A 26,153-nucleotide genomic window follows, 5' to 3' on the forward strand; every position below is an offset into this window, starting at 1 on the left:
CTTTTTTTTTTTTTTTTTTTTTTTTTTGAGACGGAGTCTCACTCTGTTGCCCAGACTGGAGTGCGGTGGCTCAATATCAGCTCACTGAAACTCAGGTTTCAAGCGATTCTCCTGCCTCAGTCTCCCAAGTAGCTGGGATTACAAGGGCCCGCCGCAACACCCAGCTATTTTCAGTAGAGACAGGGTTTTGTATTTGTATTTTCAGTAGAGACAGGGTTTCACCATGTTGGCCAGGCTGGTCTCAAACTTCTGACCTCAAGTGATCTGCCTGCCTCGGCCTCCCAAAAGTGTTGGGATTACAGGCGTGAGCCACCCTGCCCGGCTGAACCAGAGCTTTATTACTGATTTGCCGATCATGCGGAAGACAGAGAGGCTGCAGGCTCGCATAGCACATGGCTTATTAGCTGGTTGATTCGCAGCTCTGCCACCTCCCTTTGCTGCTTTTGCCAACCCACATGTAGCTTCCCATGCCTGGCTCAGCTCTCTTCCATTTTGCCTTTTGCTGCTTCCTTGATCCACCCCCTGCCCCCTTCACAACTCTTCCCTCCTTGGTTGTAGAAAGTCCTCCTGCTCGATCGAGACCATCCTGGCTAACACGGTGAAACCCCATCTCTACTAAAAAACACAAAAAACTAGCCGGGCGAGGTGGCGGGCGCCTGTAGTCCCAGCTACTTGGGAGGCTGAGGTACGAGAATGGCGTAAACCCGGGAGGCGGAGCTTGCAGTGAGCTGAGATCCGGCCACTGCACTCCAGCCTGGGTGACAGAGCGAGACTCCGTCTCAAAAAAAAAAAAAAGAAAGTCCTCCTGCTCTAACTGCCCCCACCCCGAAAGCCAGGGCCTAGGTCCCCATCACTGAGGGGTCCTGCATTTCCTCTGCTCCCCCACGCGTCTTCAACTTGCTGATCTCGGGCATCCTCAGCAGGATAACTTCCTGGAGCGACACATTTCACTGAGTGTCAGAGACCAGGCTGCCCAGCGAGCCACTGGGGAGGAAGGCAGGACATGTGTGGCCCCAGAGCCTCACTCTGTGACCTGGAAAGCAGCCAGTTTGGTTTTAGGGAATCAGGTTGTCCTGTTGTCTGGGCCACATCAGGCCTGGCCAGCCAGAGATCCAAATCAAACTTGATGCCGTCCACAGCTCAGTGGCCTGAGGTCATTCACTGGCTGTTCCTTTAGGAAACAAATGCCAGCAAGTGGTGTAAGAATGCCAATGCCACTGCACACTCTGCCAACAGGTACAACCACTGTTGTTATTTTCCTAATCCATGCCTGTTGCCATTCAATCAAATTAATGCTTCATTTATTAGAAAATGTGATTTTGGCAACACAAATCGGGTAGGGCTGCCCCTAGAGTCCCAGTCTTTGGCCACTGACCCCTGCACGTTCCTCAGCCTGGGACAGATCTGCTGCCCCAGGACCCTGCCTTGGCCTGGGCATTGGCAACACAGAAACTGGCTCCTCACAGACCAAACTGAAAAGAGGAGGCTGGGGGGTGGCTGGGAGGGTGGAATTCCTGAATGTCTGTTGCTAGGAAAGAAAGTTCAGTCCCAGTTAGCTTGTTGCTCACACAGATTCTGAGAAAGACTCAGAATTTCAGAGATTCTGCCTCTTGCGATATCATAATAGACTTACTAACTAAAAACAAACATTGTGTTTAAGTGGAAGAGTAACATCCAGACAGAAAAGTGCACAGATAATACGTGTACTGCCTGATGATTTCTTACAGACTCAACACATCCATGAAACCAGCTCCCAGATCAAGAAATGGAACCTTCCAGGAGCCTCCTGGTGTCCCCTGAACCACTACCCCTTCTCCCAAGGCAACCACAAGCGTGAGTTCTACTTCCATAAATCCATTTGTTCTGTTTTTAAACGTTATATAAATGGGACCATACAGTGGGTGTTCTTTTGTGTCTGGTGTCCTTTGCTCAGCATCCTGTTTGTGTGATTCCTGTCTGGTGTTGGGGTTTAGCAAGGTTGCTGCCGATTACGGAAGTTCTTTCATTTTCATGTCATTTCATTATTTATTTATAAAGAGTTCCATCATGCGACATACTGTAGACACCATTTTATCCATTCTAAAATTAATGGGCATTTTGATTGCTCTCTCTTTTGGAATATTATGAGTAAAGTTGCTATGAGCATGTCTATGGTGTACATGTGTCCATATTTCTGTTGGCTGTATACCTAGGAGGGGCAATTGCTTGGTCGTGAGGTAGGTGTATGGCCACCTTTGGTACATACTGTTAAATAGCTCTTAGAGAGTTTATACCAATATGTATGTTCACCAGGGTTATGAGAACTCCATTTGTGCCGCATCCTTGCCAACACTTGGTGCTGTCTTTTAAATTTTAGCTATTACGTGGGGTGTGAACCCTCATTCCATTGTGCTTTAATTTGAGATTTCCTTGATGACTAATATAATTGAGCACTTTTTATAGGTCTATTGACCATTTGGATATCCTTGTTTGTAAAGTGCCTGTTTAGATTTTGCCCATTAAGAAATTGTACTGTATTATTTTTTCTTATAAGAATTCTCTCTTTACTCTGATTTTGAGTCCTTTGTCAGATAGATGTATGACAAAAAGCTTCTCCCATTCTATGGCTTGGCTCATTCCTTACTGAAACATTGTCAAGGAAGTGGTAAAATTATTATTTTCTATTAGCTAAATAATTGTGAGGTGTTATTCTTTGTCCCTAGGAATGTTTTTTGCCTTAAAGTATCTGATAGTAGTATAGCTAGACCATCTTTTCTTTGGTTATTTTGCGTGCTATATTTTTTCCCATCCTTTCAAACTTCTTTTACTCTTATATTTGAGGTATGACTCTAGTAAGCCTCAGTTAGTTTTTTCCACTACAGTCTGATAACCTTTGTCTTTTAATTGCAATGTTCATTTACATTTATTGTAATTACTAAAGTTTATTATTTTATTGTTTTCTCATTGCACCCCTCCACCCTGTCTATATTCCTTTTCCCTTTTTTTTTTTTTTTTTGAGACGGAGTCTTGCTCTGTAGCCCGGACTGGAGTGCAGTGGCCGGATCTCAGCTCACTGCAAGCTCCGCCTCCCGGGTTTACGCCATTCTCCTGCCTCAGCCTCCGGAGTAGCTGGGACTACAGGCGCCCACCACCTCGCCCGGCTAGTTTTTTGTATTTTTAGTAGAGACGGGGTTTCACCGTGTTAGCCAGGATGGTCTCGATCTCCTGACCTCGTGATCCACCCGTCTCGGCCTCCCAAAGTGCTGGGATTACAGGCTTGAGCCACCGCGCCCGGCTCCCTTTTTTTTTTTTTTTGCGCTTTTTAGGTTATTTAAAAAATTCATTCCTCTCTCATATTAGTTTGCTAGTTATACCCTCTTTTTACAGTTCTTTTAGTGATTATCCTAGAAATTATAATATCTTTCCTTGACTCTCTTAAGTCTAATAAAATTAGTTCTTTCCCCGCTTTCTGAATGAAGAGACCTTAGAACACTTTAACTCCATTTCCCTCCCTCCCTCCTTTTGTGCTATTGCTACATGTACTTTAATTTTACATATATTTAGAACCCTCCAGGACATGGTAACTGTATGGGATAGTTAGCATTCAGTTCTATTCACCCACATACTCACTGCTCTTTGTTCTCGCCAGCACCTCATGTTACTCACTGGGGTTCGTTTGTCCCTGAAGGATGCACTTGTGCTTCTGGAAGGCTCTGGTCATCTGAACCCAACCAGGGTTTGGGACTATTCAAGGGGGAGGCTGGACTTCTGTCCTGTGAGGGCTGGTCCATCTCTGGTTCACTCATTCCTAGGGGAGCCTTCAGGATTCTCATGAGAACCTGAACTCTTTCGACTATTTGTCAGGGCCTCTTCTTTTTGCTGAGCCCCAAACTCCAAATCTTGCCCCTCTAGCATGGTGAGTCTGCAGAAAGCTCCACTCTGCTCCTCAGCCGCTGCCCTAGGTTTTGGGATTCTGTCCCCTGGGGAACAATGGCCGCCAAGCCCCGGGTTCCTCGTTGTTGGCTTCCCTCTTCTTCCGGACAGGCAAATTCTCCTTGTTCTGGGTGCTCGTAGTGTCCTTCAAGCAGGGTTTATATATATATGATTTGCCCAAGATCACACAGTAGGTTTTGGGCAAAGCCAAGGCTTGAACCTGGGACCCTGCCACCTGGTCCAGGTTCTTCCTTGAGGCCATGTTTTCTGCATCACCTCTGAGGCTGGCTTTGTAGGACTGAGGGATGGGAGGGCAAATCCTCGACAGGGATGAAAAGTAGATGTGGAGGCAGCAGAAAGAGGAGCTGGAGCGCAGCAGGACTCCTGGTAGCTCCAGGCCTCAGGGCGTGGTCCTGTCTTGAAGCCCTGATCTCAGCCTGAGAGACCCTGCTCTGCCGAGTGACTGCCTGGCCAGCAGCTGATGATCCCTCACAGCTGGCTGAGCCTTTGCAATGTTGGCCAAACTAAAAGCCAATTGTAGAGCGAGTGACCTTCTCTTAGGGCATTCTCACATCCACTCTCTACTAAGGTTACCAGACCATGGGAATATGACCATGCACAGCCTCTTATTATATATGGGCCTCCCAGGGAGGAAATGACATGAATATCAAGTGCACCTGCAATCCCAAATTCCACAGGCCAGCCAGACCCACTCTGTGGCTGCTCATGTGACTCAGGGTGAGGGTCTGGGCCTTGTCCTGGGACAGACACTCAGGACCCTGTTGTGTGCGTCACCTCCCATCCTCCTGGGCCACACGCACACACTCTTAGCTGTGTCCTTGGCATGAAGATTATTTGCCAGATGAACTTCTTTTGGAGAAAGGGAAATGGCGGCTCTTCACCTCTGGGGGATGCCGTCTCTCACTTCACTCCCTCTCCACCCTTATGGGTTTCTTTGACTCCCAGTACCAGCTGCTTCTTTGCTTCCACAGTGCAACTTCCAAGAATCTTTTTGGAGTCAGTTCGAATCATTATCCACGTCTTCCTATGTGACTACCTGGAGAGCCAGGTGCTGAAGTGACGTGCTGGCATCAGAGAGAGCGGTTTTACTCTAGCTCTGCCGCTGAGTGGCTGTGTGAACATGAGCCACTGGCCTACCTCTTCAGGCCTCAGTTTTCTCATCTGTTAAATGAGGATGTGACAGGAATTTAGGCTTGTTTGAATATAGAATGAGATAATTGCAAAAGACTTATCACAGTGTGGTTGGTGGTAGTATTATTAGCTTTATTATAGGCTTGTCACCATAGATATAAACTGTGTTAAATACTATGTTATCTAACTATGTGAAAAATCTGTGTTATCATAGATTTAAATCATGTTAGCTACTACAGTGCCCATGGAAATTAATCTCTTCTCCTTTGATTTTGCAAGCACATGCAAAGGTGCTTTTAGACTGACTGCTCTCACCTTCTAACCTACCCAGAATTTGTGAAAAAACATTAGCCTGGGCTGCCTGCAAGTCTCCCTCTCCCAAAACCACTACCAGAAAGCCTGTTCATGATCTTCCCCTTTGGAAACATTCTTGGTAACTCTAGGACAGGATCACACGCACCCTTGAATGCTGCAGCACTTACTTTCCTTGCCATCCCTGGGAGCTGACAGGGTGTCCTGAGTCACTGGTTAACAGTTTATGTGTATGCCCTAGTACGTGAAGATACCATAAACTTATAGCAAGCAGGTAGGGGCCATGGATATATGGTTTTATATTCTCCAACAGGGAATTTCCCTGTAATTTCATGGCTCTAAATCAGTATGAGACTGATTTAGAGCAGAGGCTTTGTGGTAAGACAGGTCTGGAGTCAAATCTTGTCTCTGATTGTTATCGTGCCTTGGGAAAGTAGAGATAATGGTTCCTGCTTCTCAGGAATTCGGTGATGATTAAACAATGTTTTAGCATAGGCTTGGCCCATAACAAGTTCCCAATAAATAGTAACTATAGTTAATAACTATTTGTTGACTAATTAATTGCATTAATAAATTAATAGGAGCATCTGTAATTTTAGACATCTCCCTTCAGGGTGTACCCTAAATGTCAGCTTTGCATTCATCAAACACCTAAGTGAGCATGTGTTTAGCTGCATGCAGTTCAAGAACACCCTAGATCTGATTCTGCTCTGCAGCTCTCATGTTCATTAAGCAAATGCAGGGGAATTAGCAAGCCACACTTATTAAAAACAGGCCGGCCTAGAGGAACCTCTCATGTTTAATACGTTACAGACCCAGTGAATTGTAAAAATAAATGAAGGCCTGCAATTCTGTTGTTTTCAAAGCTCTTAAAATTTTTTTTCTCTTTGAACCTCTTAGGGAGGAAATATGTTTTGAAACCATGGGATGTAATAAATGTGACAGCATCTTCTTAGAGATTCACCTATGACCTGCACTCATCTTGACAGTGTCGCAGGGGTGTTATCTTGCTTTTCCAGTAAGATGATCACCTGAAAGAGTGACAGCAATCAATAGCTTTAAATAGCTTTAATTGTCAAATGCATCTTAGATGATATTCATATTTAGAAATGGAACATTCAAGCAGCTAGAATGGAAACCGCCCAGGGGTTTGATGGTAAATGTGGGGTTTAGAGTTACAGAATGCAGTTGGGTGCGAACTCTTGGTCAGCTGCTCCCGGCCGTTTCCAAGCAAGGTCCCTCCACTGGCCTCTGGTACAGTGGTCACAAGTAGTCAGGCACTTCACCTCCAGGGACAAGCTGCACAAGATGGCTTTGCAACGCTGAAACGTTCCCAGACAGGGGTCACGTTTCCAAGACTTGGTAAGGATGAAACGTATTTGGTGATGCTTCCCTTTCTCCATCTGCCTCCCTGGTTCCCACATTCCTTTGCCTTTCTGAAGTGACAGGTTAGGATACAGGAATATCCCAGAGACCACCGAGGGGGAGCAGCACCTGCTCTTCTTCCCTCTTAGTGGATGTTCCGGCTTCCGGAACTCAGCACCCTGGGCCCTGCACTCTGAGTGTCACATTCTTGGCCCCACGGTGCCAACGTACCTCTGGATTGGCCATTTTAACTTTGATTAGTCCTCAGCCTGCCTGTGTCTCCCCGTCACCGCCCCCCAAAAAGCCTCATGTTGAAATTATGGCCTGTGAGATAGGCTTCCTATCAAATTTGATGAATAGACTTGCTGCTCTCATGCCTCAGGTTTTAGGGGCCTCCTCTCTTCCCTTTGGGCTTCCTTATCTCTTCCACTTTTACCCAGTTCATGGGGTCCACTTGACAACACAGCAGTTGACTACGGGACAATGTTAGAATCCTCCAGCGTATGCACATTCCCCTGGAAATAGGGAAATGAAGGGGAGAGTCCTCATTTCCTCTGGCCAAGCGTCATTCCTGCCTTGGTGACGTTGCAGACACTTCCTCCAGTTGGCTTCCTAATCTCCTTTGCATTCTCCTTTTGGGCGGCTCCCTTCCTACTGTAGGCCTGCAGCCTTGAGAGAACTTTATCCCTTCTTGGTCCATCCCATTCAACCTAGTCTAGTCCAGCCAATCCAAACCACATGCTGGCCAGCACTGGGAGCCGCCCCTGCGCTTGTTCTCTGTCCTCAGCAGCGTCATTAACTGATGTAGTAATTTGTTATTATACATTTCACACATGTTAATTTCAGGAACCCTGAAAACTAGAGCTAAGCACAAAAAATGAAAATAAAACCACCTTTAATCATAGTCAGATTGCATCTTGATAGTTTTAAACAAGGGTAGGTATGTCAGTAGTACAGATACCCACACATTTGGATTCTGGTGTTCTGATTGGATGTTAATTACATGTTGCCTGCATAATTTCCTCTTGCTTTGTTCGTGAGAGTTTTGTCTGCATTAGGAGTCTGGACACATGTGTTCTTAACCCTTTTGAGTCTGCAATTAAGTGGATGGCAGCTGTAAGTAATATTAGCCACTACTTTTAATGGGAAAAAACCGCAGTCACTTTTGCACCAACCTAGTATGACTTCATCTCTGTGTCTGTCATGAAACTGAGTCCACATTAGGTACCTAAAAAGAAGGTCTGGGTCGTTTACTTTTTTTCGGTCCCGGGGATGTAACCCCCCACAAGGGGCTCCTCTTCTCTCCCAGCCTGGCTTGTGAGAGTCATCCCGAGTTCTGAAGATAAAGGGTTAACCAGGGCCCCCGCGTCAAAGGGCTTTCAAACACGCAGCCATGGCAGGGGCCTCCAAGCCTCTTGCAGTCACTGGAAGCCTTATCTGTGAGAGCAATCATCAGGGAGAGTCCGTTTTATGTGCTACAAAGGCGCTGTTTTCTTCTCTTCGTCTGACTGGAGCTCTTGAGATGGAAGAAAACTGTTGGCCACAGTTCTGAAAACTGCAGATAAAGGCTTTGATTTGTTAATTAAATTTTTACTATCTGCATTTGATATCTCAGCCAAATTGTATCCGCTGCAGGAACAACAAGAAAGTCTCTCACTTCAAAGGGGCGCCCACTCGGTGACCTGTAATTATGGAATTTACTGCGGGGCGAAGCGCTGTCTGGGGCGCACCTGCCGCCCTAGCGCCCCCACGCTGCCGCTCAATAACAGCCCCTTGTCCGGGCAGGTTTCAAGCAGGCCCCGGCTCCCCGCACGCGCGCAGGGGCGGGGTCTGGAGGAGCCGCGCAGGGCGGTCCCTCGGCCGGGCCGCCCACACCTGTCCCTGGGGCGCGCTGGCCTCTCCCCGGCAGCTGCTGCCGCCCCGCCCGCTCCGCCGCGGCCCCCACGCGCTCTGCAGAGCGTCCTTGGCAACCTGAAAGAATGGGCCTTCTTGTCCTCTCTCCTCATAGATGTCCCGGTGAAAAATGGCTTCTTTAATGAAAAAGTTAAAAGGCCGGAGCCACGCTGGGTGAGGTCACCTGCTGGCTCCAGGCGGTGTGAGCTGGGCCAGACTCTCCCGCTGCGGCCCCGGGGCCACCCCACCCTCTGCCCTTTCACTCCCCCTGGGGCAGGGCCTTATTAAAGGATGTTTAGAGGCCCCCTACGTAGGGCTGCTGCCCTGGGAGGGACGCATTCCGGAGTCAGTGCTGGCCATTTTTTTTTTTTTTTTTTTGCGTGAATGGAATCAAAATCTGCTAGTTGTCTAAAGGATTCCATTCCTCTGGTCTGACAGGAGTGGGGTTTGAGATGCCTGAACAAGGCTGCAGGACTTTCTGGTAGACTGGTTCCAACGCAGGCTTTGCTTTGACCAGTTTTTCTTATTTTCTTTCATCTTTAATTTTAAAATTCAATTTTAGTACTATTGTTTTAAATTTTTAAAAAATCAACTGTTCAAGCCATTTAGGAAAGGTGTAAAGTATATTCCAACTGGTGAAAAAGTACAAAATGTAATTTTTAAAAAAAGCATTTCGGATCTACATAATTTTCATAGAAGAGATTGGGATGTATTTTGTCAGATGAAAGGTCTGGTTGTTTCAGCTCTGGGGGTCCCCCTGACGACTGTTGGGTTGGTCTACATAAAGTGGGAATTCATCCCGGAAAGAGGAAGTCGGGGAAGATACACTTGCTAGTGAGCTTATGCCACATCCAGGGTACAGTCTCACATGAGACGTGGAATGTTGAGCCGTTGATCTGGTTTTGAAAATATAGGCTTGCTGATTATCAGACAAAATCCACCCTCTTGTATCTGTTGCAAAGTTGACCATTTACCATCAATCCACCTGCCTCCCAGGGCTCTCCTCAAAGAAGACATCTGATTTCATTTGCTGTTGGTTGGTTTCTTCTGAAAGGTGACTTCTGAATATCACTGTAAGGCTTTTAACCAGTAAGGATCCTAATGGTGTGAGAATGTTCTATTGCTGACCTTGTCACTTGAAGTCAAAACCTTTTTAAAAACTCACAAACTCTTTGGTAGGCTGTTGCCTGATGCCTGAAATAGAAGACACAGCAATAGGTCAGGAGTCATCCAATTCACCGTGAGCAGGACAGATGGCAGCAGTGATTTCTGGGAAGTGTGTGTGTGTGTGTGTGGTGTGTGTGTGTGTGTATTGCAAAGGGTACGGATGAATGGCCAAAGAGTTGCAGCGGGCAAGGATTGGGGAACGGTCTCAGAGCCTCCATGTCCTGTGGGTGTGCCACCCCCACAGCGCCTGAAGACGTTCATCAACCTAAACGCTCATCAAACCTCCGTTGCTCAAGAGCTTGATAGAGGTTAATCTTCAGCCGCACTCCTCTTGTGGGAGGTTGGTGGATGGGGCTGAAAGTCCCATCCCTCTGATCACATGGTCTTTCTGGCCACCAGCTTTATCCTGGGGCTATCTAGGGTCCCCACCCTAAGTCACTTCCTCAGCATAAACACCTGTGTGAGGGAAAGGGGTTCTTGAATAACAGAAGACACTCCTACCACACAGGAAACTCCAAGGGGCTTAGGAGCTCTGTGCCAGCAACTGGAGACAAAGACCAAATATATTTCTTCTACCATACGACGGCACTTAAAACTACTGGCTCTTCCAAAACACCTTCCTATAATTATTAGAGTGAAATCAAGATTGCCTGCAAAACAAAATATGGTAAAAGGTGTATCTTTGATTGAAACGGGGCCGGTGCCCTTGTCCCCCTCGCAGGGCGTGCGATGGTGGTGTGGTTCGCTTCTGCAGTGCCTGGCTGCTCAGACCTCTAGGGGAGCATACCGACAGGCAGACTGTGGGCCTCCCACCCCACCCCAGTGTCTAGGGGTGAATGTTTACAGCTGAAACCCCAGTGGGCGTGTGTTACAGGTGCTATTTTAGGTTGCCCTCTGTCGTTGGCTTGGGGTAATCAGCTCAATTAGACTTCCTTATAACAAGGACAGAGGGATTTCTGTATCTTATGGTTTCTTGCCTTGGTGTACCGGAAGAATGCGATCATATGTGACTTTAGAGAATAAGTGCAAAGTTTTATTGAGTAGAAGTGGCTCAGCAGATGGGAGAGACAGAAGGTAGACGGTTTTCCCCTGGAGTCGGGCTGCTCAGCGGCCTAGCTCTTCTAGCTCTTCTCTGACCGCTCCATCCAAACTACACGTACTTCCACCAGTCAATGGCCTGCCAGCCCGCCAGTGGCTCTTCTGCTGGTGGGCTCTCCACGACCAGGCAACGATCAGCCACTTGTGTCTCTTTCCACCGATGCGCTTCTCATGATGTCGAGTCGTTTCTGTGTCTGCTAGCTAGGGTCTCAGGTTTTTATAGGCCCAGGATAGGGGCGTGACAGGCCGGGGTGGTCTTGGGAAATGAAATATTTGGGCAGGAAATGTCTGTCCTCAGGTAGGTCGGGGGGCGGCGCCCTAACCAGGGACCGCCTTTCTCTACCCAGCACTTCCCTTGCCCCACTTCCGTATCAATATGTTTTGCATAATGAACTTTTTGTGTGCCTCTCAATCTAGAGGTGAGTTAACTAATCACACCTATTGGTGAGCTTTAACAAAAAAATATTACTATGATGTTTGTCCAAGTCCTGCCAATATCCTCTTTTACCATTCTCCATATCCAGTGGGAAGGCTTGGCAGACAGGCTCGCTTTGTGTATGAAGATGCGGGCTGGCAAGATAAAGAATGTGGGGACTCCCAAGGAGAGGCTCTTGCCTCTAAATACCTGAGAAGAGACACTTCCTCTGGAGGATTTTTATAGTAACTCCACTCATTGAAGGGATAGCTCTCTTTTCGTAAGCTTCTTTCTCTTCTACCTGTTCCCAAAACAAATGTGAACAAAGTAGTCCTAAAACAGAAATTGTCATGTCTCGAGGCAGGGGTGGTACTTTATGGAAGACGATCCAGTCTCCTACATTCTTTTGTGACCATGAGAGGTAGTAGCCCACGTTCATATTATTTCTGACTTATGATTTGATGTGACATTATGGGTTAAGAGGAATAAGAAATTAGACTTGTTTCTGTGTTAAAGTGTAACCGAGGTGCTGTGATTCCCATTTTCTGTTTCCCATTTTACCTTGGGTGCTCAAGGGCATCCCAGCATCACCTGATCATCTCTTGTTAGAGAAAAAGCACATGGTTCTAACTACTGTTAGTCATGTTTCCCAAAAGATCATGAAAACTTGGGGGCTATTTGACATAACTGGTTTCTTCTATATCTACTTGCTCAGAGATAACAATAAGAAAATATGATTATGATTCATATCTTCCATAAATGCTGGAAAACAGTGTTAAAATTCATTTCAAGTCTGTTTAGTCATCAGCTGTATTAAGGGTCAGGATGGCATATTAAGATGGATACAGATGGCCCGGGATCAGTGTGGATGGGCCTGATAACTGCCATCCACTCTCCCTGTCTTTCCGGGGCCTTTAACGAGGTGACTGAGTGTTCTAATAAAATGCAGAGTGGACTATTTTCAGATGCCACCCTTCCCAGTTAAAGGAAAGCTGGGGAGTTCTAACCCATGGGGTAAGTACCCAGTGAAGGACTTCTCCCTGACTCACTCCTCCATTCTAGGGAGCCAGTTAATGAAAACCACATGGGTGCTCTGACAGATCCTTTCAAATCATATCGGTTTGGCATAAATGGACTAGAGGTGGTTCCTTGGATACAGGCTGGGGTAACTCTCGATCTCCAGCCTTATTTCTGATGACCTTAGGAAGACAGCTAGCCTCTTTGACCAGTAATCCCTGGAAAGGCCATCTGAATGGGCCCGATGTTAGTGATCAGATAATGCAGACTTGGTTTGCTTTATAACAAGGGGGACTGATTGCCTACAGAGTGTATGCATAGAGAAGCTGGGACATGACTGACTGGAGGAGGCGTAAGGCCCACAAATCTCTGAGCTTCAAATGGAAAGCCGAATGGATGCTCTAAGGCCCAGATGGTGCGCCAGAAAGTGTGGCCTCACTGGATCTGAAAAGTGGCCCACAGGCAGCCACCAGTGATCCAGCCCAATGTCCCGGAGAGGCCAGATTCCACTTGCACCCTCTGCAGCCTAATGTCTGGGTTGGAATCCCTGGCTTCCTAGTAAGGTGTCAAGCTGAGGCGGGAAAATAGAGTCTGGAGGCAGGGAACCTAAGGCTGATTCACAGTGACTTCCTAGAACTGAATCAAAAGGTAAAACGTCACCCCTCCACACCCAGGGAACAAAAGGATCAGTGGTATTCCCTTTGCAACCACCCCCATTTCCACTGCAAGTCAGATGAAAACTGGAAAGTACCTTTGATTGATTCTCTTCTGCAACCAGTCAGACTGATCGTGGGCCTAAGTCTTTATTTGCATAGAGTGTAACCAATGGGAAACCTCTGGAGGTTTCCCAGAAAATTCTGTAACCAACACTCTGGAGGGGCTCACTTGCACCTGCTCCCACTCTGTGGAGTGTACTTTCATTTCAATAAATCTGCTTTCATTGCTTCATTTTTTCATTGCTTTGTGTGTTTTGTCCAATTCTCTGTTCAAAATGCCAAGAATCTGTACGACTTGTAGTCAAGGCCCTCCACTAGTAACAAGGTGACCTTGGGTAAGGTCATGTGTTATCTGAATTATCTCCTTTACTGCTGAAATGGGGCAAGCAGTAGCAACTACTCCTGAGCAGTTTTTGTAAAGATTATGTGAATTAATGCATGTACGTCCTCAGAGGACTCTCTGCTGCATAGTTATTACTCCAGTGTTAGTTATTATTACTAGATGGAGGCTGAATCCTTTTCTTGTGAACTTTATTTTTATTTATTTATTTATTGAGACAGAGTCTTGCTCTGTTGCCCAGGCTGGAGTACAGTGGCGCTCTCTTGGCTCACTGCAATCTCTGCCTCCCTGGTTCAAGCGATTCTGCTGCCTCAGTCTCCCTAGTAGCTGAGACTACAGGTGCGTGCCACCATGCCTAGCTAATTTTTGTATTTTTAGTAGAAATGGGTTTTCACCATGTTGGCCAGGCTGGTCTCGAACTCCTGACCTCAAGTGATCCACCCACCTCAGCCTCCCAAAGTGCTGGGATTATAGGCGTGAGCCACTGCACCCAGCCTTCTCGTGAACTTTAAATATCTCCTTGGCATGCCCTATGGTTAACCTAAGAGTTGATAGGGTAAGACAGACTTCTACAGCCAAATACACCACCATTGTCCCTTCTGGGTTTAGAGGGAGTGGCACATGAATTGGAGGGCACTCACCAACCCCTGTTTCCAGGAGACAAGTACATGCTAAGGTGCAGTGTGGAACACGGAGTGCCTCCAGCAGAGGTTCTTCTCTGTGGACCCTGAGAGGCCATCAGAGCACAGACCCTGGCTCTTCCTGGAGCCAGGAAGGTGAAATGCATGAGTTAATATCTCAGCTTGGCCACTTACTAGCAGTGTAACCTGGGGCAAGTCACTGTTGCCAATCAGTACTTAGTTTCCTCATTCAGAGCAGGGGGAGAATGACCAGTGCTTCCCTTCGGGGCTGTTAGGAGGATTAAAGGAGTTAGTACATGCCAGTGCGCTTAGACTAGTACCTGGCAAAAGATAAGCACCACATGCATGGTGCTATTTTTATTAACACCTATTTTTATTAGGTGTTATGACTAATATTTATTAACTATTTTTGACTATTTTTATGACTATTTTATTAACACCTGTTAAAGACCCATATTCTTGGGGACACAGCGTCTGATTGCCAAGCGGAAGAGTTAGTATTCATTTGTTATTCTGCCAATAAGCATTGTAAAATACTCAGTTAGACCCCAGGGATGCTTTATTGAATAGGACTCAGGTCTTCAGATAAAGCAGGAGATGGGGAGAGGGTGGCGCTGGCTCCACGGAGGGGACTTTGAGCTGCCGCTTACTCAATGAGCAGGAGCTCACCAGGCGGGTGAGGCCCGGGGCAAGCATGTGAATGTGAGGGAGTGTGTTTCTCCGAGCACTGGGGTTTGGGTAACAAGTGTCTGGGATGCTGAGGCATGGCGAGGGTGGGGATGGGAAGGTGATGATGAGGGTAGAGAAAGAAAAGAGCCAGCTTATGGGCCACCTGTGTGCTGTGTGGGGTTTTGTCTCAGAGGCTGTGGGAAGTCAGGGAGGGCATAAGAGGGGATGTAACCAGCTCAGGTGTTCAGAAAGACCAATCTGGAGTCAGTGTGGAGAATGGACCTAGACCTGCAGCCGGGATCGGGGCAGGTGATTAGTCCAGGAGAGAGGGCCTGGCCAGGGCGGCTACAGCAGGGGAAGGGGACACGCTCCAGAGGACTGAGGAGATGGGGCGGTGTTTTCGTGAATCAGATGTGTGCAGTGAAGGGGGGAGAGAGAGAGGAGTCAAGGATAGATTTCAGGTTTATAAACTTGTAAGTATTAGTGAGTTTTTTCATAAAAATGTATTTTATTTTTTAGTCGTGTTGGGAATAATTTAGGGACAGTACCTTCAGAGTGCTGAATGTCAAGATGATTAAAGTCAGCATCAACACTGGGTCATCCTGGACTGGAGAACTGCCTTTCAGCCCCTTAGCTCCTAGATTTTAGGGAAGCCATTTTCCCACGGCTCTGAAGTATGCATGACCACGTGACTCCTTCAGGCTAACCAAAAAGTGTTTTATTGCTGGTGCCATGTCTACACCTTTCTCTTCTCTTGCCATGGGAATGATGGGAGCTCAGGAGACGTGGAGGTGCCCTAAGCCTGGATCCCTGAGCCATCCCATGAAGGATAGCAGCTGTGGAGAGTCACCCAGACCTCTAGGGTACTTTGCATGGGTGGGAAATAAACTTTCGTGGTGTGAAGCCATTGAGATTTAATGGTTGTTTCCAGCATGACCTACCATATTCTGATTACACAGTAGAGAAAGAATGAATGAGATACGCATATTAAGCACCTCAGACACATAATAGCTAACCACAGCTGTTATTGGTATTAGCCTAGATCCTGACAGTAACTTCATGAGTGACCTGAAGCGCTCACCTTGCTGAGGCTGAGTTTCCTCCTCTACGAGAAGAGTGAGAACAGGGGACTGTGAGAGTCCCTCCTAGGGTGAAGGCCTGTGGATAGATACACTGTGAATACTGACAATGGGGAAGAAATGAAAAATGAAACATTGTGGAGCAGAAAGCTTGCAAGATCCAAGGAAAAGCAGGAGACCGAGTAGCCAGACTCCTCTCAGTTTCCAGTCTCCCTGGAAGGGATCCTCCTCCTCCTCCTCCAGGAGGAAGGAAGGGAAGAGAAAACGCCACTAGGGATTCAGGGCTGGCCGGGAGGCCTGTGGTTGACTTTCCCTCCATGTAGAATCAATGGGTTTAAGAATCGGTAGGATTTAGTAGGAATTTGTCTTGTAAGGTTATAGTGTATTAAAAACTCTTGGAAACTGAAGTCCCATCCCTTAGAAATAGTAGTCAGGTGGTAGAGAAATCTGGAAAATAGTAATTTCTCAATAATTGTGTTTTTCTTTTCCCCTTTCTTTTCCAATCTTCATAACTAATGCCTATCTCTTCTGACTAAAGAGAACTGCCTCTCTCCCCTTCTGCTCAGATACAAACAAGTGCTATTTTATACATCCAACATTCACTTTGTGCGCCCGTATACATGATCTCTGGCGTTTCATCTAAGAAAGCCTGTAAGGATTTACTTAGTATGAGTCAACTTGCAACTTGCAAATGTTAGCTTCCATTGGTATAGAAATGTCTTGCTTTAACTTTCTATGTATTCATTTATTTTTTGAGACAGAGTCTCGCTATGATTGCCCAGGTCGGAGTGCAGTGGTGTCATCTCAGCTCCCTGCAACCTCCGCCTCCCAGGTTCAAGTGATTCTCCTGCCTCAGGAGGCTGCCTCAGCCTCCCAAGTAGCTGGGATGACAGTTGCAAGCCACCAGGCCTGGCTAATTTTTGTATTTTTAGTAGAGACAGGATTTCACCATGTTGCCCAGGCTGGTCTTGACCTCCTGACCTTAGGTGATCCACCCATCTTGGTCTCCCAAAATGTTGGAATTACAGGTGTGAGCCACCATGCCTAGCCTCTTCTTTAACTTTCATTCTTGAAGCATGTTTTCCCCATGCACAGTGCATCACTAGGTTGGCAGCTAATTTCCTTCTGTCCTTTGTAGCTACATACCATTGCATTGTTTGCTGCCTTCTGTTGTTTTTTTTTGTTTGTTTTTTTGTGGAACATTAGCTGTCCATCTACTGCTCACTTGAAGGTCCTTGAACTTTTCTCCTCTGGCTGCTTTTAAGATTTTCTTTTTGTCTTTTTTTTTTTTTTTTTTTTTTTTTTGCAGTTTTATGATGATATGTCTAGGTGTGCATTTCTTTATATTTATCTTTCCTGGGGCTTACAGAACTTCTTGATCCTGTAGATAAATAATTAAACAATTAGCCATTCTTTTGCTTAACAGGTATTTACTGAGCGCATACCCCAGATCTTGGAGTCTAGTGGTGGGAGAAGACAGGAAATAGTTGCTCTCAGCATGAAGGATCACTGGGACCCTGGTGACAGGTGCAGGTGCTCTAGGAGCACATCGTGTTGGTTGCTGTTGAAAACAAGTCCTGAAGGACAAGTAGAGGATCGGCAGGCAAAGTGTGTGAGAAAGCTGGAGAGAGTGTTTCCGAATGTGGGTCTCCATCTGTAAAGCTCCAGGAGACGAGGGCACGAAGGGTGTGTGGAACTGCAAGGAGGCCGGTGTGCCTGCAGCGTGGTACAGGATAGCGGGGTCTGTGGAGGACAGGGCCAGAAATAAGGTCTGTGTTGCCAGGGCCCATCTCCAGCCGCTGCGTCTCTTTCGAGCTTTAGACGGATTATCTACTTCCCATATGACATTTTTTCCAGGATGGTTCAAGCCACTTCAAACTCAACTTGTCTGCAGCTGACTCATAGTTCTCAAACCTCAGCCTCCTCCAGAATCCCCACCCCGACTCAGTTGCACTCCTAGAAAACTGGACAATGTTCCTTGCAGGCCTGGCAGCCCTGCAAGGAGGGAATGACTTGAGAAGAGTTTTTGCTTCAGAAAGCTCACCCTTGACTGCAGTGTGGAGCAAGGATTGGAGGGATGAACTGGAAGCAGGGGCCCCTGCGAGGGGACTGTTACTCCAGTGCAGGGGGAGAGGATACGGGCCCATCCACACTGGCAGCAGCAGGGTGGTGGGAGGGTGGAAAGGGGTGAGCAGCAGGAGGGAAGCCGACTTGGTGAGATTGGGTGACTGATGGGAGAGGAGGCAGACTCTGGGTTTGAAGCACTGGTCCAATGGCAGACTCATGTAGGAGTGAGAGGGGCCCTAGGAAGGCAGGCGGTCAGGGTGGCTTTGGGCTTATTGAACTGAAGTGGAGGTGCCCAGGAGGAAGCGGAGCTGAAGACACAGGGCTGGGATTTGTTACCCAATCTGTTGTAAAATGCTTCCTTCACAGTATGCCTTTGCTCTGAATAACTCTAACCCCACAGACTTACTCAAGTGTCACTTTACAAACTCTGACACAGTAAAAAAAAAGTCTCTCTTTTTCTCCCCTACCTCATTTTCATGTGGGAAATAACAACAAAGACCCAGGTCAGAGATGAGTCTTTGTAGAACTTCCCAAAGTGATTTGAGGCCGGGAGACTGGGAGGCTACAGTCAGTGGAATACAGAATTTGTGCAAAAGCCGGAGAAGGCTGACAGTGGCCGTCAGGGAAATCTAAACGGGCCTGAGCTGACAACCCCGTCCCAAGTTTGGTGAGGCCCCACCTCCTGCTGAGAGAGCCACCCATTCAGGCCCCCGGGCTTTGCAAATAGTTTCTGTTTAGTTTTCTGCTCACAAGAAGCAAGCACATAAAAGAGTTAGTCATAGGGCAGATTCGGCAGGCACACATTAGCTAGATATTGACCTGGACTCCTTTCACACCAGGTGAGTGAGGTGTTGAATGTTGGAGCTGGGTAGAATCTAGCCTGAAAGTCTATTGACTTTGCGGGGATTATAAAAGAGAAACTGAGGCTGCCTAAATGGGAATGATTTTCATGTGTTCAGAGGGGTTGACCTGTGTGAGTCCCCCAGGCTAAAAGTGCCAAATAGGAGAAGACACTGAGACTCACCCTGGTCTGTTTCAGCCAAATGAACTGAGGTGGCCAGAGAAGTTTATTTTTATTTTTATTTTGTTTTCTGAGATGGAGTCTCGCTCTCGTTGCCCAGGCTGGAGTGCAGTGGCTCTATCTCAGCTCACCGCAACCTCCGCCTCCCAGGTTCAAGCGATTCTCCTGCCTTAGCCTCCCGAGTAGCTGGGATGACAGGCATGAGCAACCACGCCCGGCTAGTTTTGTATTTTTAGTAGGGACAGAGTTTCTCCGTGTTGGTCAGGCTGGTCTCAAACTCCCAACCTCAGGTGATCCGCCCACCTCCGCCTCCCAAAGTGCTGGGATTACAGGCATGAGCCCCTGCGCCCGGTGCAGAAGTTTAGTTTTGAAACGGCCAAAGTCTCTTCCTGATTTGGTTGATCCAGCCGGGGCAACTCCTCACACATCCAAGGTGCTGACCCTGCAGGGTAGCTTGGAGTGTTTGGCTGATGCCTGAGTCAGGGGAGAGCTTTCACATCTGTAGAGTGACAGAAGCCCTTATCACAACATGATGCAAGCCATTGCTAGGAAGACACCCTTGGGGGCCAGCCCTGCTCTGCGGAAACCAGCAAGTCACTTTGAGTTCACAAAGAGTTGGCTTTATCCAAAAGTCATGCCAAGGGATCCTCCGCATGTTCCTGGAGTCCCCCGAGGCACGCCCTCCTGCCCGGGCGTTTGTTCTCCACGGTCCCTGGGGAGAGCATCAGCTTTCACATACTCCAAGTGCCCCACCTTGTGACATCGAAAGAGGTATCAACAGTTTAAATCTGCGCACTGAGCATGTGAAAAATTCCATTTCCCCCCGCCCACGAATCGTCTAAAAGACACAGACTGATTTTATGGCATGAGTGTTTCTCTTCCCTATTGTTTTCTTTCTTTAGTTCCTGATTCTTCATTTCCACCACCGTGATCTGATAAATAAATTCAACTTAACAGCAGCCACTGTGTTTAGGAAGCCCAGATAATTCTTATTTTCAAACTGTTTACCAGCATTCTCTCCTTGTGGAAAGTAAAACCCTTAGAGCCCAACGTGACTTATGCGCTGATATTTTTCAGATAATGGAGCAGCTACAAATAACTCACTCTTCCTGTTTCTGTGGGCCGCTCCCTGACAGATAATGAAGTCATAAAGGGCGTGATGATTTCAGTACCCAATAGTGGAACCTCATGTTCAGATTCAAACTCACTTTGTTCTTGACTGTGTGACTGAAAGCTGGAAAATAAGCTGTGACTCAAATTTTTGTCTGGATAATTTATATTTTGTTTAATTAATTAACTAATTAATTTATGAACAAGTTGTGGGTTGTTAGATTTAAATGGACGCAACTGAGTGTGAGTTCGAACTTTTCCTTGTGAGACGGGACCACTGGCTTCAGTTTCTGTGCGAAATAAAAATCGAGCTATGTGATTTTTAAAGTGCATTCCAGCTCTGTTTTTTCCCAGGTCTGTGATTGGAAAATATCCCTGACTCATAGCCCTTGCTTCCTGGTGCCCTGGCCCTCACCCCCACGTTGGCCCAGCACTTAGGGCTCCCCTCCCTGGCCTCTGCCCAGCTATGCGACTTGGCGCCCTCTTCCCTTTATAACACTGGTGCCCTCTCCCAAGTCCAATTGTGAAAAATTCTGAGGCTAGGTTACCCCACGCTATGTTCCTGCTACCCCTCCTCCTGAAGCCTGCTCCCTCCCTTCCCCAAGCAGCCAGCACAGGAAAAAAACAAGAGTAGGCCAAGTTTATCCCCTACGTTCCCTGACCCTGCCCACATGCCCTCATCCCCTCTCCTGCCACCAGCAACCTCCCTCCTGAGCCCCAAGTCAGCATTCTCGTTCTGCACAGACCTTCCTGTGAAAGTGGAAAGCCACCTGAGGAGAAGTTCACAAGGACATGCCAATGACTGCGCTGTTTCCTAGATGGGAGGATTGCCCATCTATTGGATGTTTTTTATGTGCCAGGTGCACGTTTACTCCTCTTTCAACAATGTGATGAGGTCATTATGATCATCCTCATCTATAGTGCATGCTATAGAAGCCCTGAGCAGCCCTCGCAGGGCCTGCCGTGTGAATTACCTTGCCAGTGACTGGAATCTGCTTTACGAAGATAGAACTGGTGGACAGGCGTGATGGCTCATGCCTGTAATGCCAGCACTTTGGGAGGCCAAGACAGGCAGATCACCTAAGGTCAGGAGTTCAAGACCAGCCTGACTAACATGGTGAAACTCCATCTCTACTAAAAATGCACATACACACACAAAAATTAACAGGGCATGGTGGCAGGTGCCTGTAATCCCAGCTACTCTGGAGGCTAAGGCAGGAGAATTGCTTGAATCCGGGAGGCGAAGGCTGCAGTGAGCCGAGATCGTGCCATTCCACTCCAGCCTGGGCAACAAGAGCGAACCTCCGTCTCAAAAAAGAAAAAGATAGAGCTGGGGCACAGACATTCACACAAGGTGATTACTGGAGCCAGTGGTCCTTTGGCCTTGAGACTGTGGAGCCCTGATGCTGCCATGGAGGGAGGCAGAGGTGCCTTCCCTGACCTCTCCCTGCCAGTGCCATTTGGCTCCGTTCTACAGACAAGTGCCATGAAGACCAGCTGGCTACATGGCTGCCTCTGTGTTCCCTGGACAGGCATCAGGCGGCTCTGGGTTGCTCCCACCACCAGTCATTCTCCTTCCACGCTGGCGTCTCTCCAGGGCGAGTCCTCACATTACTGCACATTATTTTTGGTGGAACGGGAAGGGAATGTCACTAGCTTTGCTAAGGTTCATTATGTTAATACTGTAATTTCCCTTAGGAAAATGAAGAAGAAAAGCATCTAGATGCCAGGCACTTATTGACTTCCAAGAACAAGACCTAAAGATTCACTGCAGAGTCTAAAAACTGTGAATCCTGAACAGCAGCCTGCCAAAACCCAGCAAGTGTGCTGATGTTGATTGTGTACCTGTGCCAGGAGTGGATATTCAGGCATCGATTGCAGCCTATCTCTCCTTTTTAGATCTGGGCACAGAGGTCACTCGGAGCTTGCATTTGGTCAGCTGCCTGTTCATGGGAAAAGCACCAAGCTCTTAACCTAGGAAGGGATGCTGTGCTGCGTGCTGGCATTGTTGTGAGGGCAAGAGAGGTTTCACCCCTGCTGTCCTTCCTCAGATGGCTCATTATGTCGGGTTTCAGGGAGACAATATGCAAATGTTGAGTCTGTGCCTCTAACAAACTCATCCTGCATGAAAAATCATTATTTACTTCATTTTGTGCCTTTTTAATTTTTTTGTCTCACTCTGTCACCCCGTCTGGAGCGTAGCGGCATCATCTCGGTTCACTGCAGCCTCCACCTCCCAGTTTCAAGTGATTCTCTTGCCTCAGCCTCCCAGGTAGCTGGGATTACAAGTGTGCACCACCACACCTGGCTAAATGTTGTATTTTTAGTAGCGATGGGGTTTCACAATGTTGCCTGAGCTGGTCTCGAGCCCCTGACCTCAAGTGATCCACCTGCCTCGGCCTCCCAAAGTGCTGGGATTACAGGCATGAGACACTGCCCAGCTCATTTTGTGACAATTTTTAACGATGAGTTGGTATTTAGATCAAAAGATCCAACCTGAGCAATAAGTTTGAGGGAAACAAAGGTAACTTGGAAACATTGGAAACTCCTATTCATAGCTTTCGTGTTATTGGACCACTTGCTTTAACTGGTGAGGCACAGATAGTCTCTCTTTGCATCCCACTTCTTGCAATGAACATTGAGATTAAGTATGTCTGCTCTAGGAAGTTTGAATTGAGGTCCTATTGAAATAAGGGAAGGGAGAGTGACGTAATGTTGTTTGATCTCTGGCATCTCAGTAGGAACTGAAATGTGCTCAAGTCAATTAGGTTATGCTCTTAGATGTCTTCTTGCTTATTAACAACACAAGGAGCCCTTGACTTAAATGACACTAACCACAGGCAAGTAAGGTGTGATCAGATGGACCCAGACCACAAACAGTTCTGCAAATTCCAACTGTTCCATTCATTGCCCTTTTGGGAGGGAATTTGAGAGCTATGCTTGATGAGGAAAAATCCTTCTCTGATAGTTTGCTTGTTCCCTAGTGGTCACCTCATCCCTGCCACATGCACAGACACGATGAGCACCCATTTGCAAGTCATTGCTTAGGAATTGATCAAGGGTCAGAGATGAAGTGGAGGGAGGCAGTATTTTCAGTGGGTGTAAGCCCTGAGCCCATGTGCTGATGCCCCAGGGCATGTGTTGGGCACTCGGGGTGTGTGTAAGCATCTGCCAGCCTTGGACTGGGGTGGAGAACTGTCCTGAGTGTGCCCTGCCTGGAGTCACACAGAAGGACCTCCTGAGCCTGGAGGTGACAGTCACTTTTCCATCTATTGTTTATCTGCTCAGACACAGGCCTGGCCTGACAAGGTCAGGGGTCGGGAGAGAACGCTTCAGCAAGGAAGGAAGGCTCTGAAGTCAGTGTGAGACTTCCATTTGGAGTGTGACCCGAAGGGCTCTCCTGAGCCCTGGGGCCTGAGCCCTGGGGACGGACACACAGGCCAGCACATGGAATGCTTGCAAGCAACAGGCAGCTTGAAGTAATTAGGCATGAATGAAATCACAGCAGGTCTTGCAGCTGATACCTGAGCGCTCCATTGGCAACTGAAGTCATAAAAGTCCACTGAAGAGAGGCCAGAAAAGAATGTCAGAAAACCCAAAAGGAATAAGAAAATGTTTTGAAGAGGAGGAGTTTTTATGAAAAGGTGCCTCGACAAGTACGGTGGGATAATGGGCAATCCAGTTGCCTGTGTGGATCCTTCAAGTGCAGGTTGTAAGTAAATCTGCTTCTAGTTAGTGTCACCCCTGGGACACAGCACATCGGGGGTGATTGCCATAGGCTAGTGTTTCTGAAGCCTTTTGACTATGACTTAACCTAAGAAATACATTTTACAACCTACCCTGGTATTATACTCACACACAAACGCACGTGTTTATAAATGCATGCACACATTTCATAAACGCATATAACCTCAGTAAAAATTTCATGAAATAGTGCTTGCCTTTTCCACTTATTCTGCATGATATTTTCAACTCTATTGTATTCTATTCTGTTCCTCTAATTAATTCATTCAAACACTACAATTATGTACTTTATCAAATTGATTTCAAATATTGGGGACATTGTCCACTAACGTTTTGAAATCATATTGTAGATGTTGAGTCATGTATGTGTGTCCTGGGTTGCAAAGCAAAACGCATTTCTTACTGTGAGTTTTAATCAAGTCACTTTTCCTGCCCGCATCCTACAAAGCAAGGAGCCTGGACGCTCTTCCAGATGGGGAGTTCCCTGAAGGAGACACTAGGCAGAGGAGAAGGAAAGACTCTCAGCAGCAAATGTTGAAAAAGATGAGCTCATGTTCATGCAGTGGGTCTGCATCTTCTCCGTCTAAACAGTTGCTCAAACAGACAGGGAGTCAGCAAACTACATTCTGCAGACAGGATTTGGTGTGCTGCCTGTTTGAGTGTGTGAAGCTGCGTGGAACACAGCCCCACCATCACCTTGCCTGTTGCCTGTGGCTGCTTTTGTGCTACAGCCTCAGGGTTGAAGAGTGGCAACAGAGTCCAGGTGGCCTGCAAAGCTGGTAATATTTAGTATCTAGCCCTCTGCAGAAAAAATTGTGCCAGCCCCCCACCGTCAGTGCCTTAGGATGGGTGTCCTGTAACCCTTCCATAAATGCATCTCAGGCTGCAGACTGCTTTGTGGCACCTCGGTGTCCTGTAGCCCTTCCATAAATGCATCTCAGGCTGCAGACTGCTTTGTGGCACCTCGGTGTCCTGTAGCCCTTCCATAAATGCATCTCAGGCTGCAGACTGCTTTGTGGCACCTCGGTGTCCTGTAGCCCTTCCATAAATGCATCTCAGGCTGCGGACTGCTTTGTGGCACCTCTCTTATCTTGTCCTAGATGATTAGTTACCATTAATTGTCAATAAATAGCAATTTTGGGAACACAGCAGGCATTGCAGATAGAATCCCCCTCCTCAATTCCCACACACCTGATAAGAAGCTATTGGGGGAAAAAGAGCCCATGCAAACTTAAGTGGCTTGTGCTTCAGGTTGGGTGATCTGGGAGCAGATGCTGAGATGGAGCTTGGGGTGCAAGATTAACTCCTGTGGAAAGAATGGTGAGGAAATGAGATTGAGCAGAAGAAAAAGCTAAATGGCAATGTGGGCCCCAGGAAGCCTCAGCCCACCGGACGGGGATCGCTAGAGCCAGTGCTGACTGCCAGAGCCATCATGGGGCATCAGTTACAGCCCTTCCTTGCTCAGTCAGTGGTGTGGGCATGACCTCAGATGAGGCAGCTCTCTGCAGCCCAGGTGGAACCCAAAGCTGCCTGAGGACCATCCTTCCTGCCACGGGGCAGCAAGTCGTTCCTCGAAGGCTGACCTGTGCCTCAGGTGGCCTAGCATGGTCCACCTCGCGGCCACGTGCCACACTTCTCCATGCATCCCGGGGAGCAGCTCCAGCTCCTCCATTGTTAGGGTGCACTTTTCTTTCGGGGGGAAGCTTAGAGAGGGAGATTAGTGGGACACATTGCACCCCTTTGCTGCAGTGAATGTCAGGACTGAACTGGCAGTCCTAGCATAGTGCCATAGATCCACTCTCAGTCCAGAGTCCCCTCATCCCTAGACACCACTCCTGCTGTCTTGGTGTCCTACCTGGTGGTGTGACTCAGACCCTCATTCCTGAAGTCCTGGTTGCCATGATCTCCTTGAGCTGGGTTTGCTGCACATGCCCACGGATGGTCACAGTTAGGTAAGGGCATGCAGGAGGTGCCAGCATGAGTCCCCGGAAACCCACATAGACTCATGCCTGCCGCTGTGTATCATGGCAACCCAACCTCCCTCTGACAATCATGGAAAGGATGCTGGCTCCTTTCCTTGCACAGGAGGACCTCAGAGTGCCCAGGTGGCTGTTGTGCTATAGCTCAATGAGACCCTGGCTCTGCTCCCCGGAGGAAAAGTACGCCTTTTGGGGAACCAGTGCCTCTGACCCTGTAGAGCCCAGTGTTGTGAGCCTTGGAAGCAAAAATTCCCCCAGTGAGTCACTGGGAGTGATAATCCCCACTAGATGCCAGTAGCATCCCCTCAACAGTGACAAATAAAAATGTCTCCAGACATTGCCAAGGTTGCCTGCAGCTGACAGCCACTGGCATGTAGACCAGGAGTGTGTCTTATTTTGTGCTGTTTAGCTCCTATGAGTTCTGCAGATTGCGAATGAATGAGATGGGGATTCATT

General features: G+C 47.6%; 1 long non-coding RNA gene across 2 annotated transcripts in view; it reads left to right on the forward strand.

Annotated features, from left to right (window-relative positions):
• The window catches only part of LOC103222771 (uncharacterized), a 132,947-nt gene that overhangs the window by 89,734 nt on the left and 17,060 nt on the right, over positions 1–26,153 (forward strand). For both annotated transcript variants that reach the window (XR_012089345.1, XR_012089348.1), the window contains exon 5: positions 1,728–1,833. This is a non-coding gene — a long non-coding RNA (uncharacterized lncRNA). The remainder of the gene's footprint in view (positions 1–1,727; positions 1,834–26,153) is intronic.

Source organism: Chlorocebus sabaeus, chromosome 18 (genome assembly GCF_047675955.1).
Source record: "Chlorocebus sabaeus isolate Y175 chromosome 18, mChlSab1.0.hap1, whole genome shotgun sequence".
Classification (NCBI taxonomy): Eukaryota; Metazoa; Chordata; class Mammalia; order Primates; family Cercopithecidae; genus Chlorocebus; species Chlorocebus sabaeus.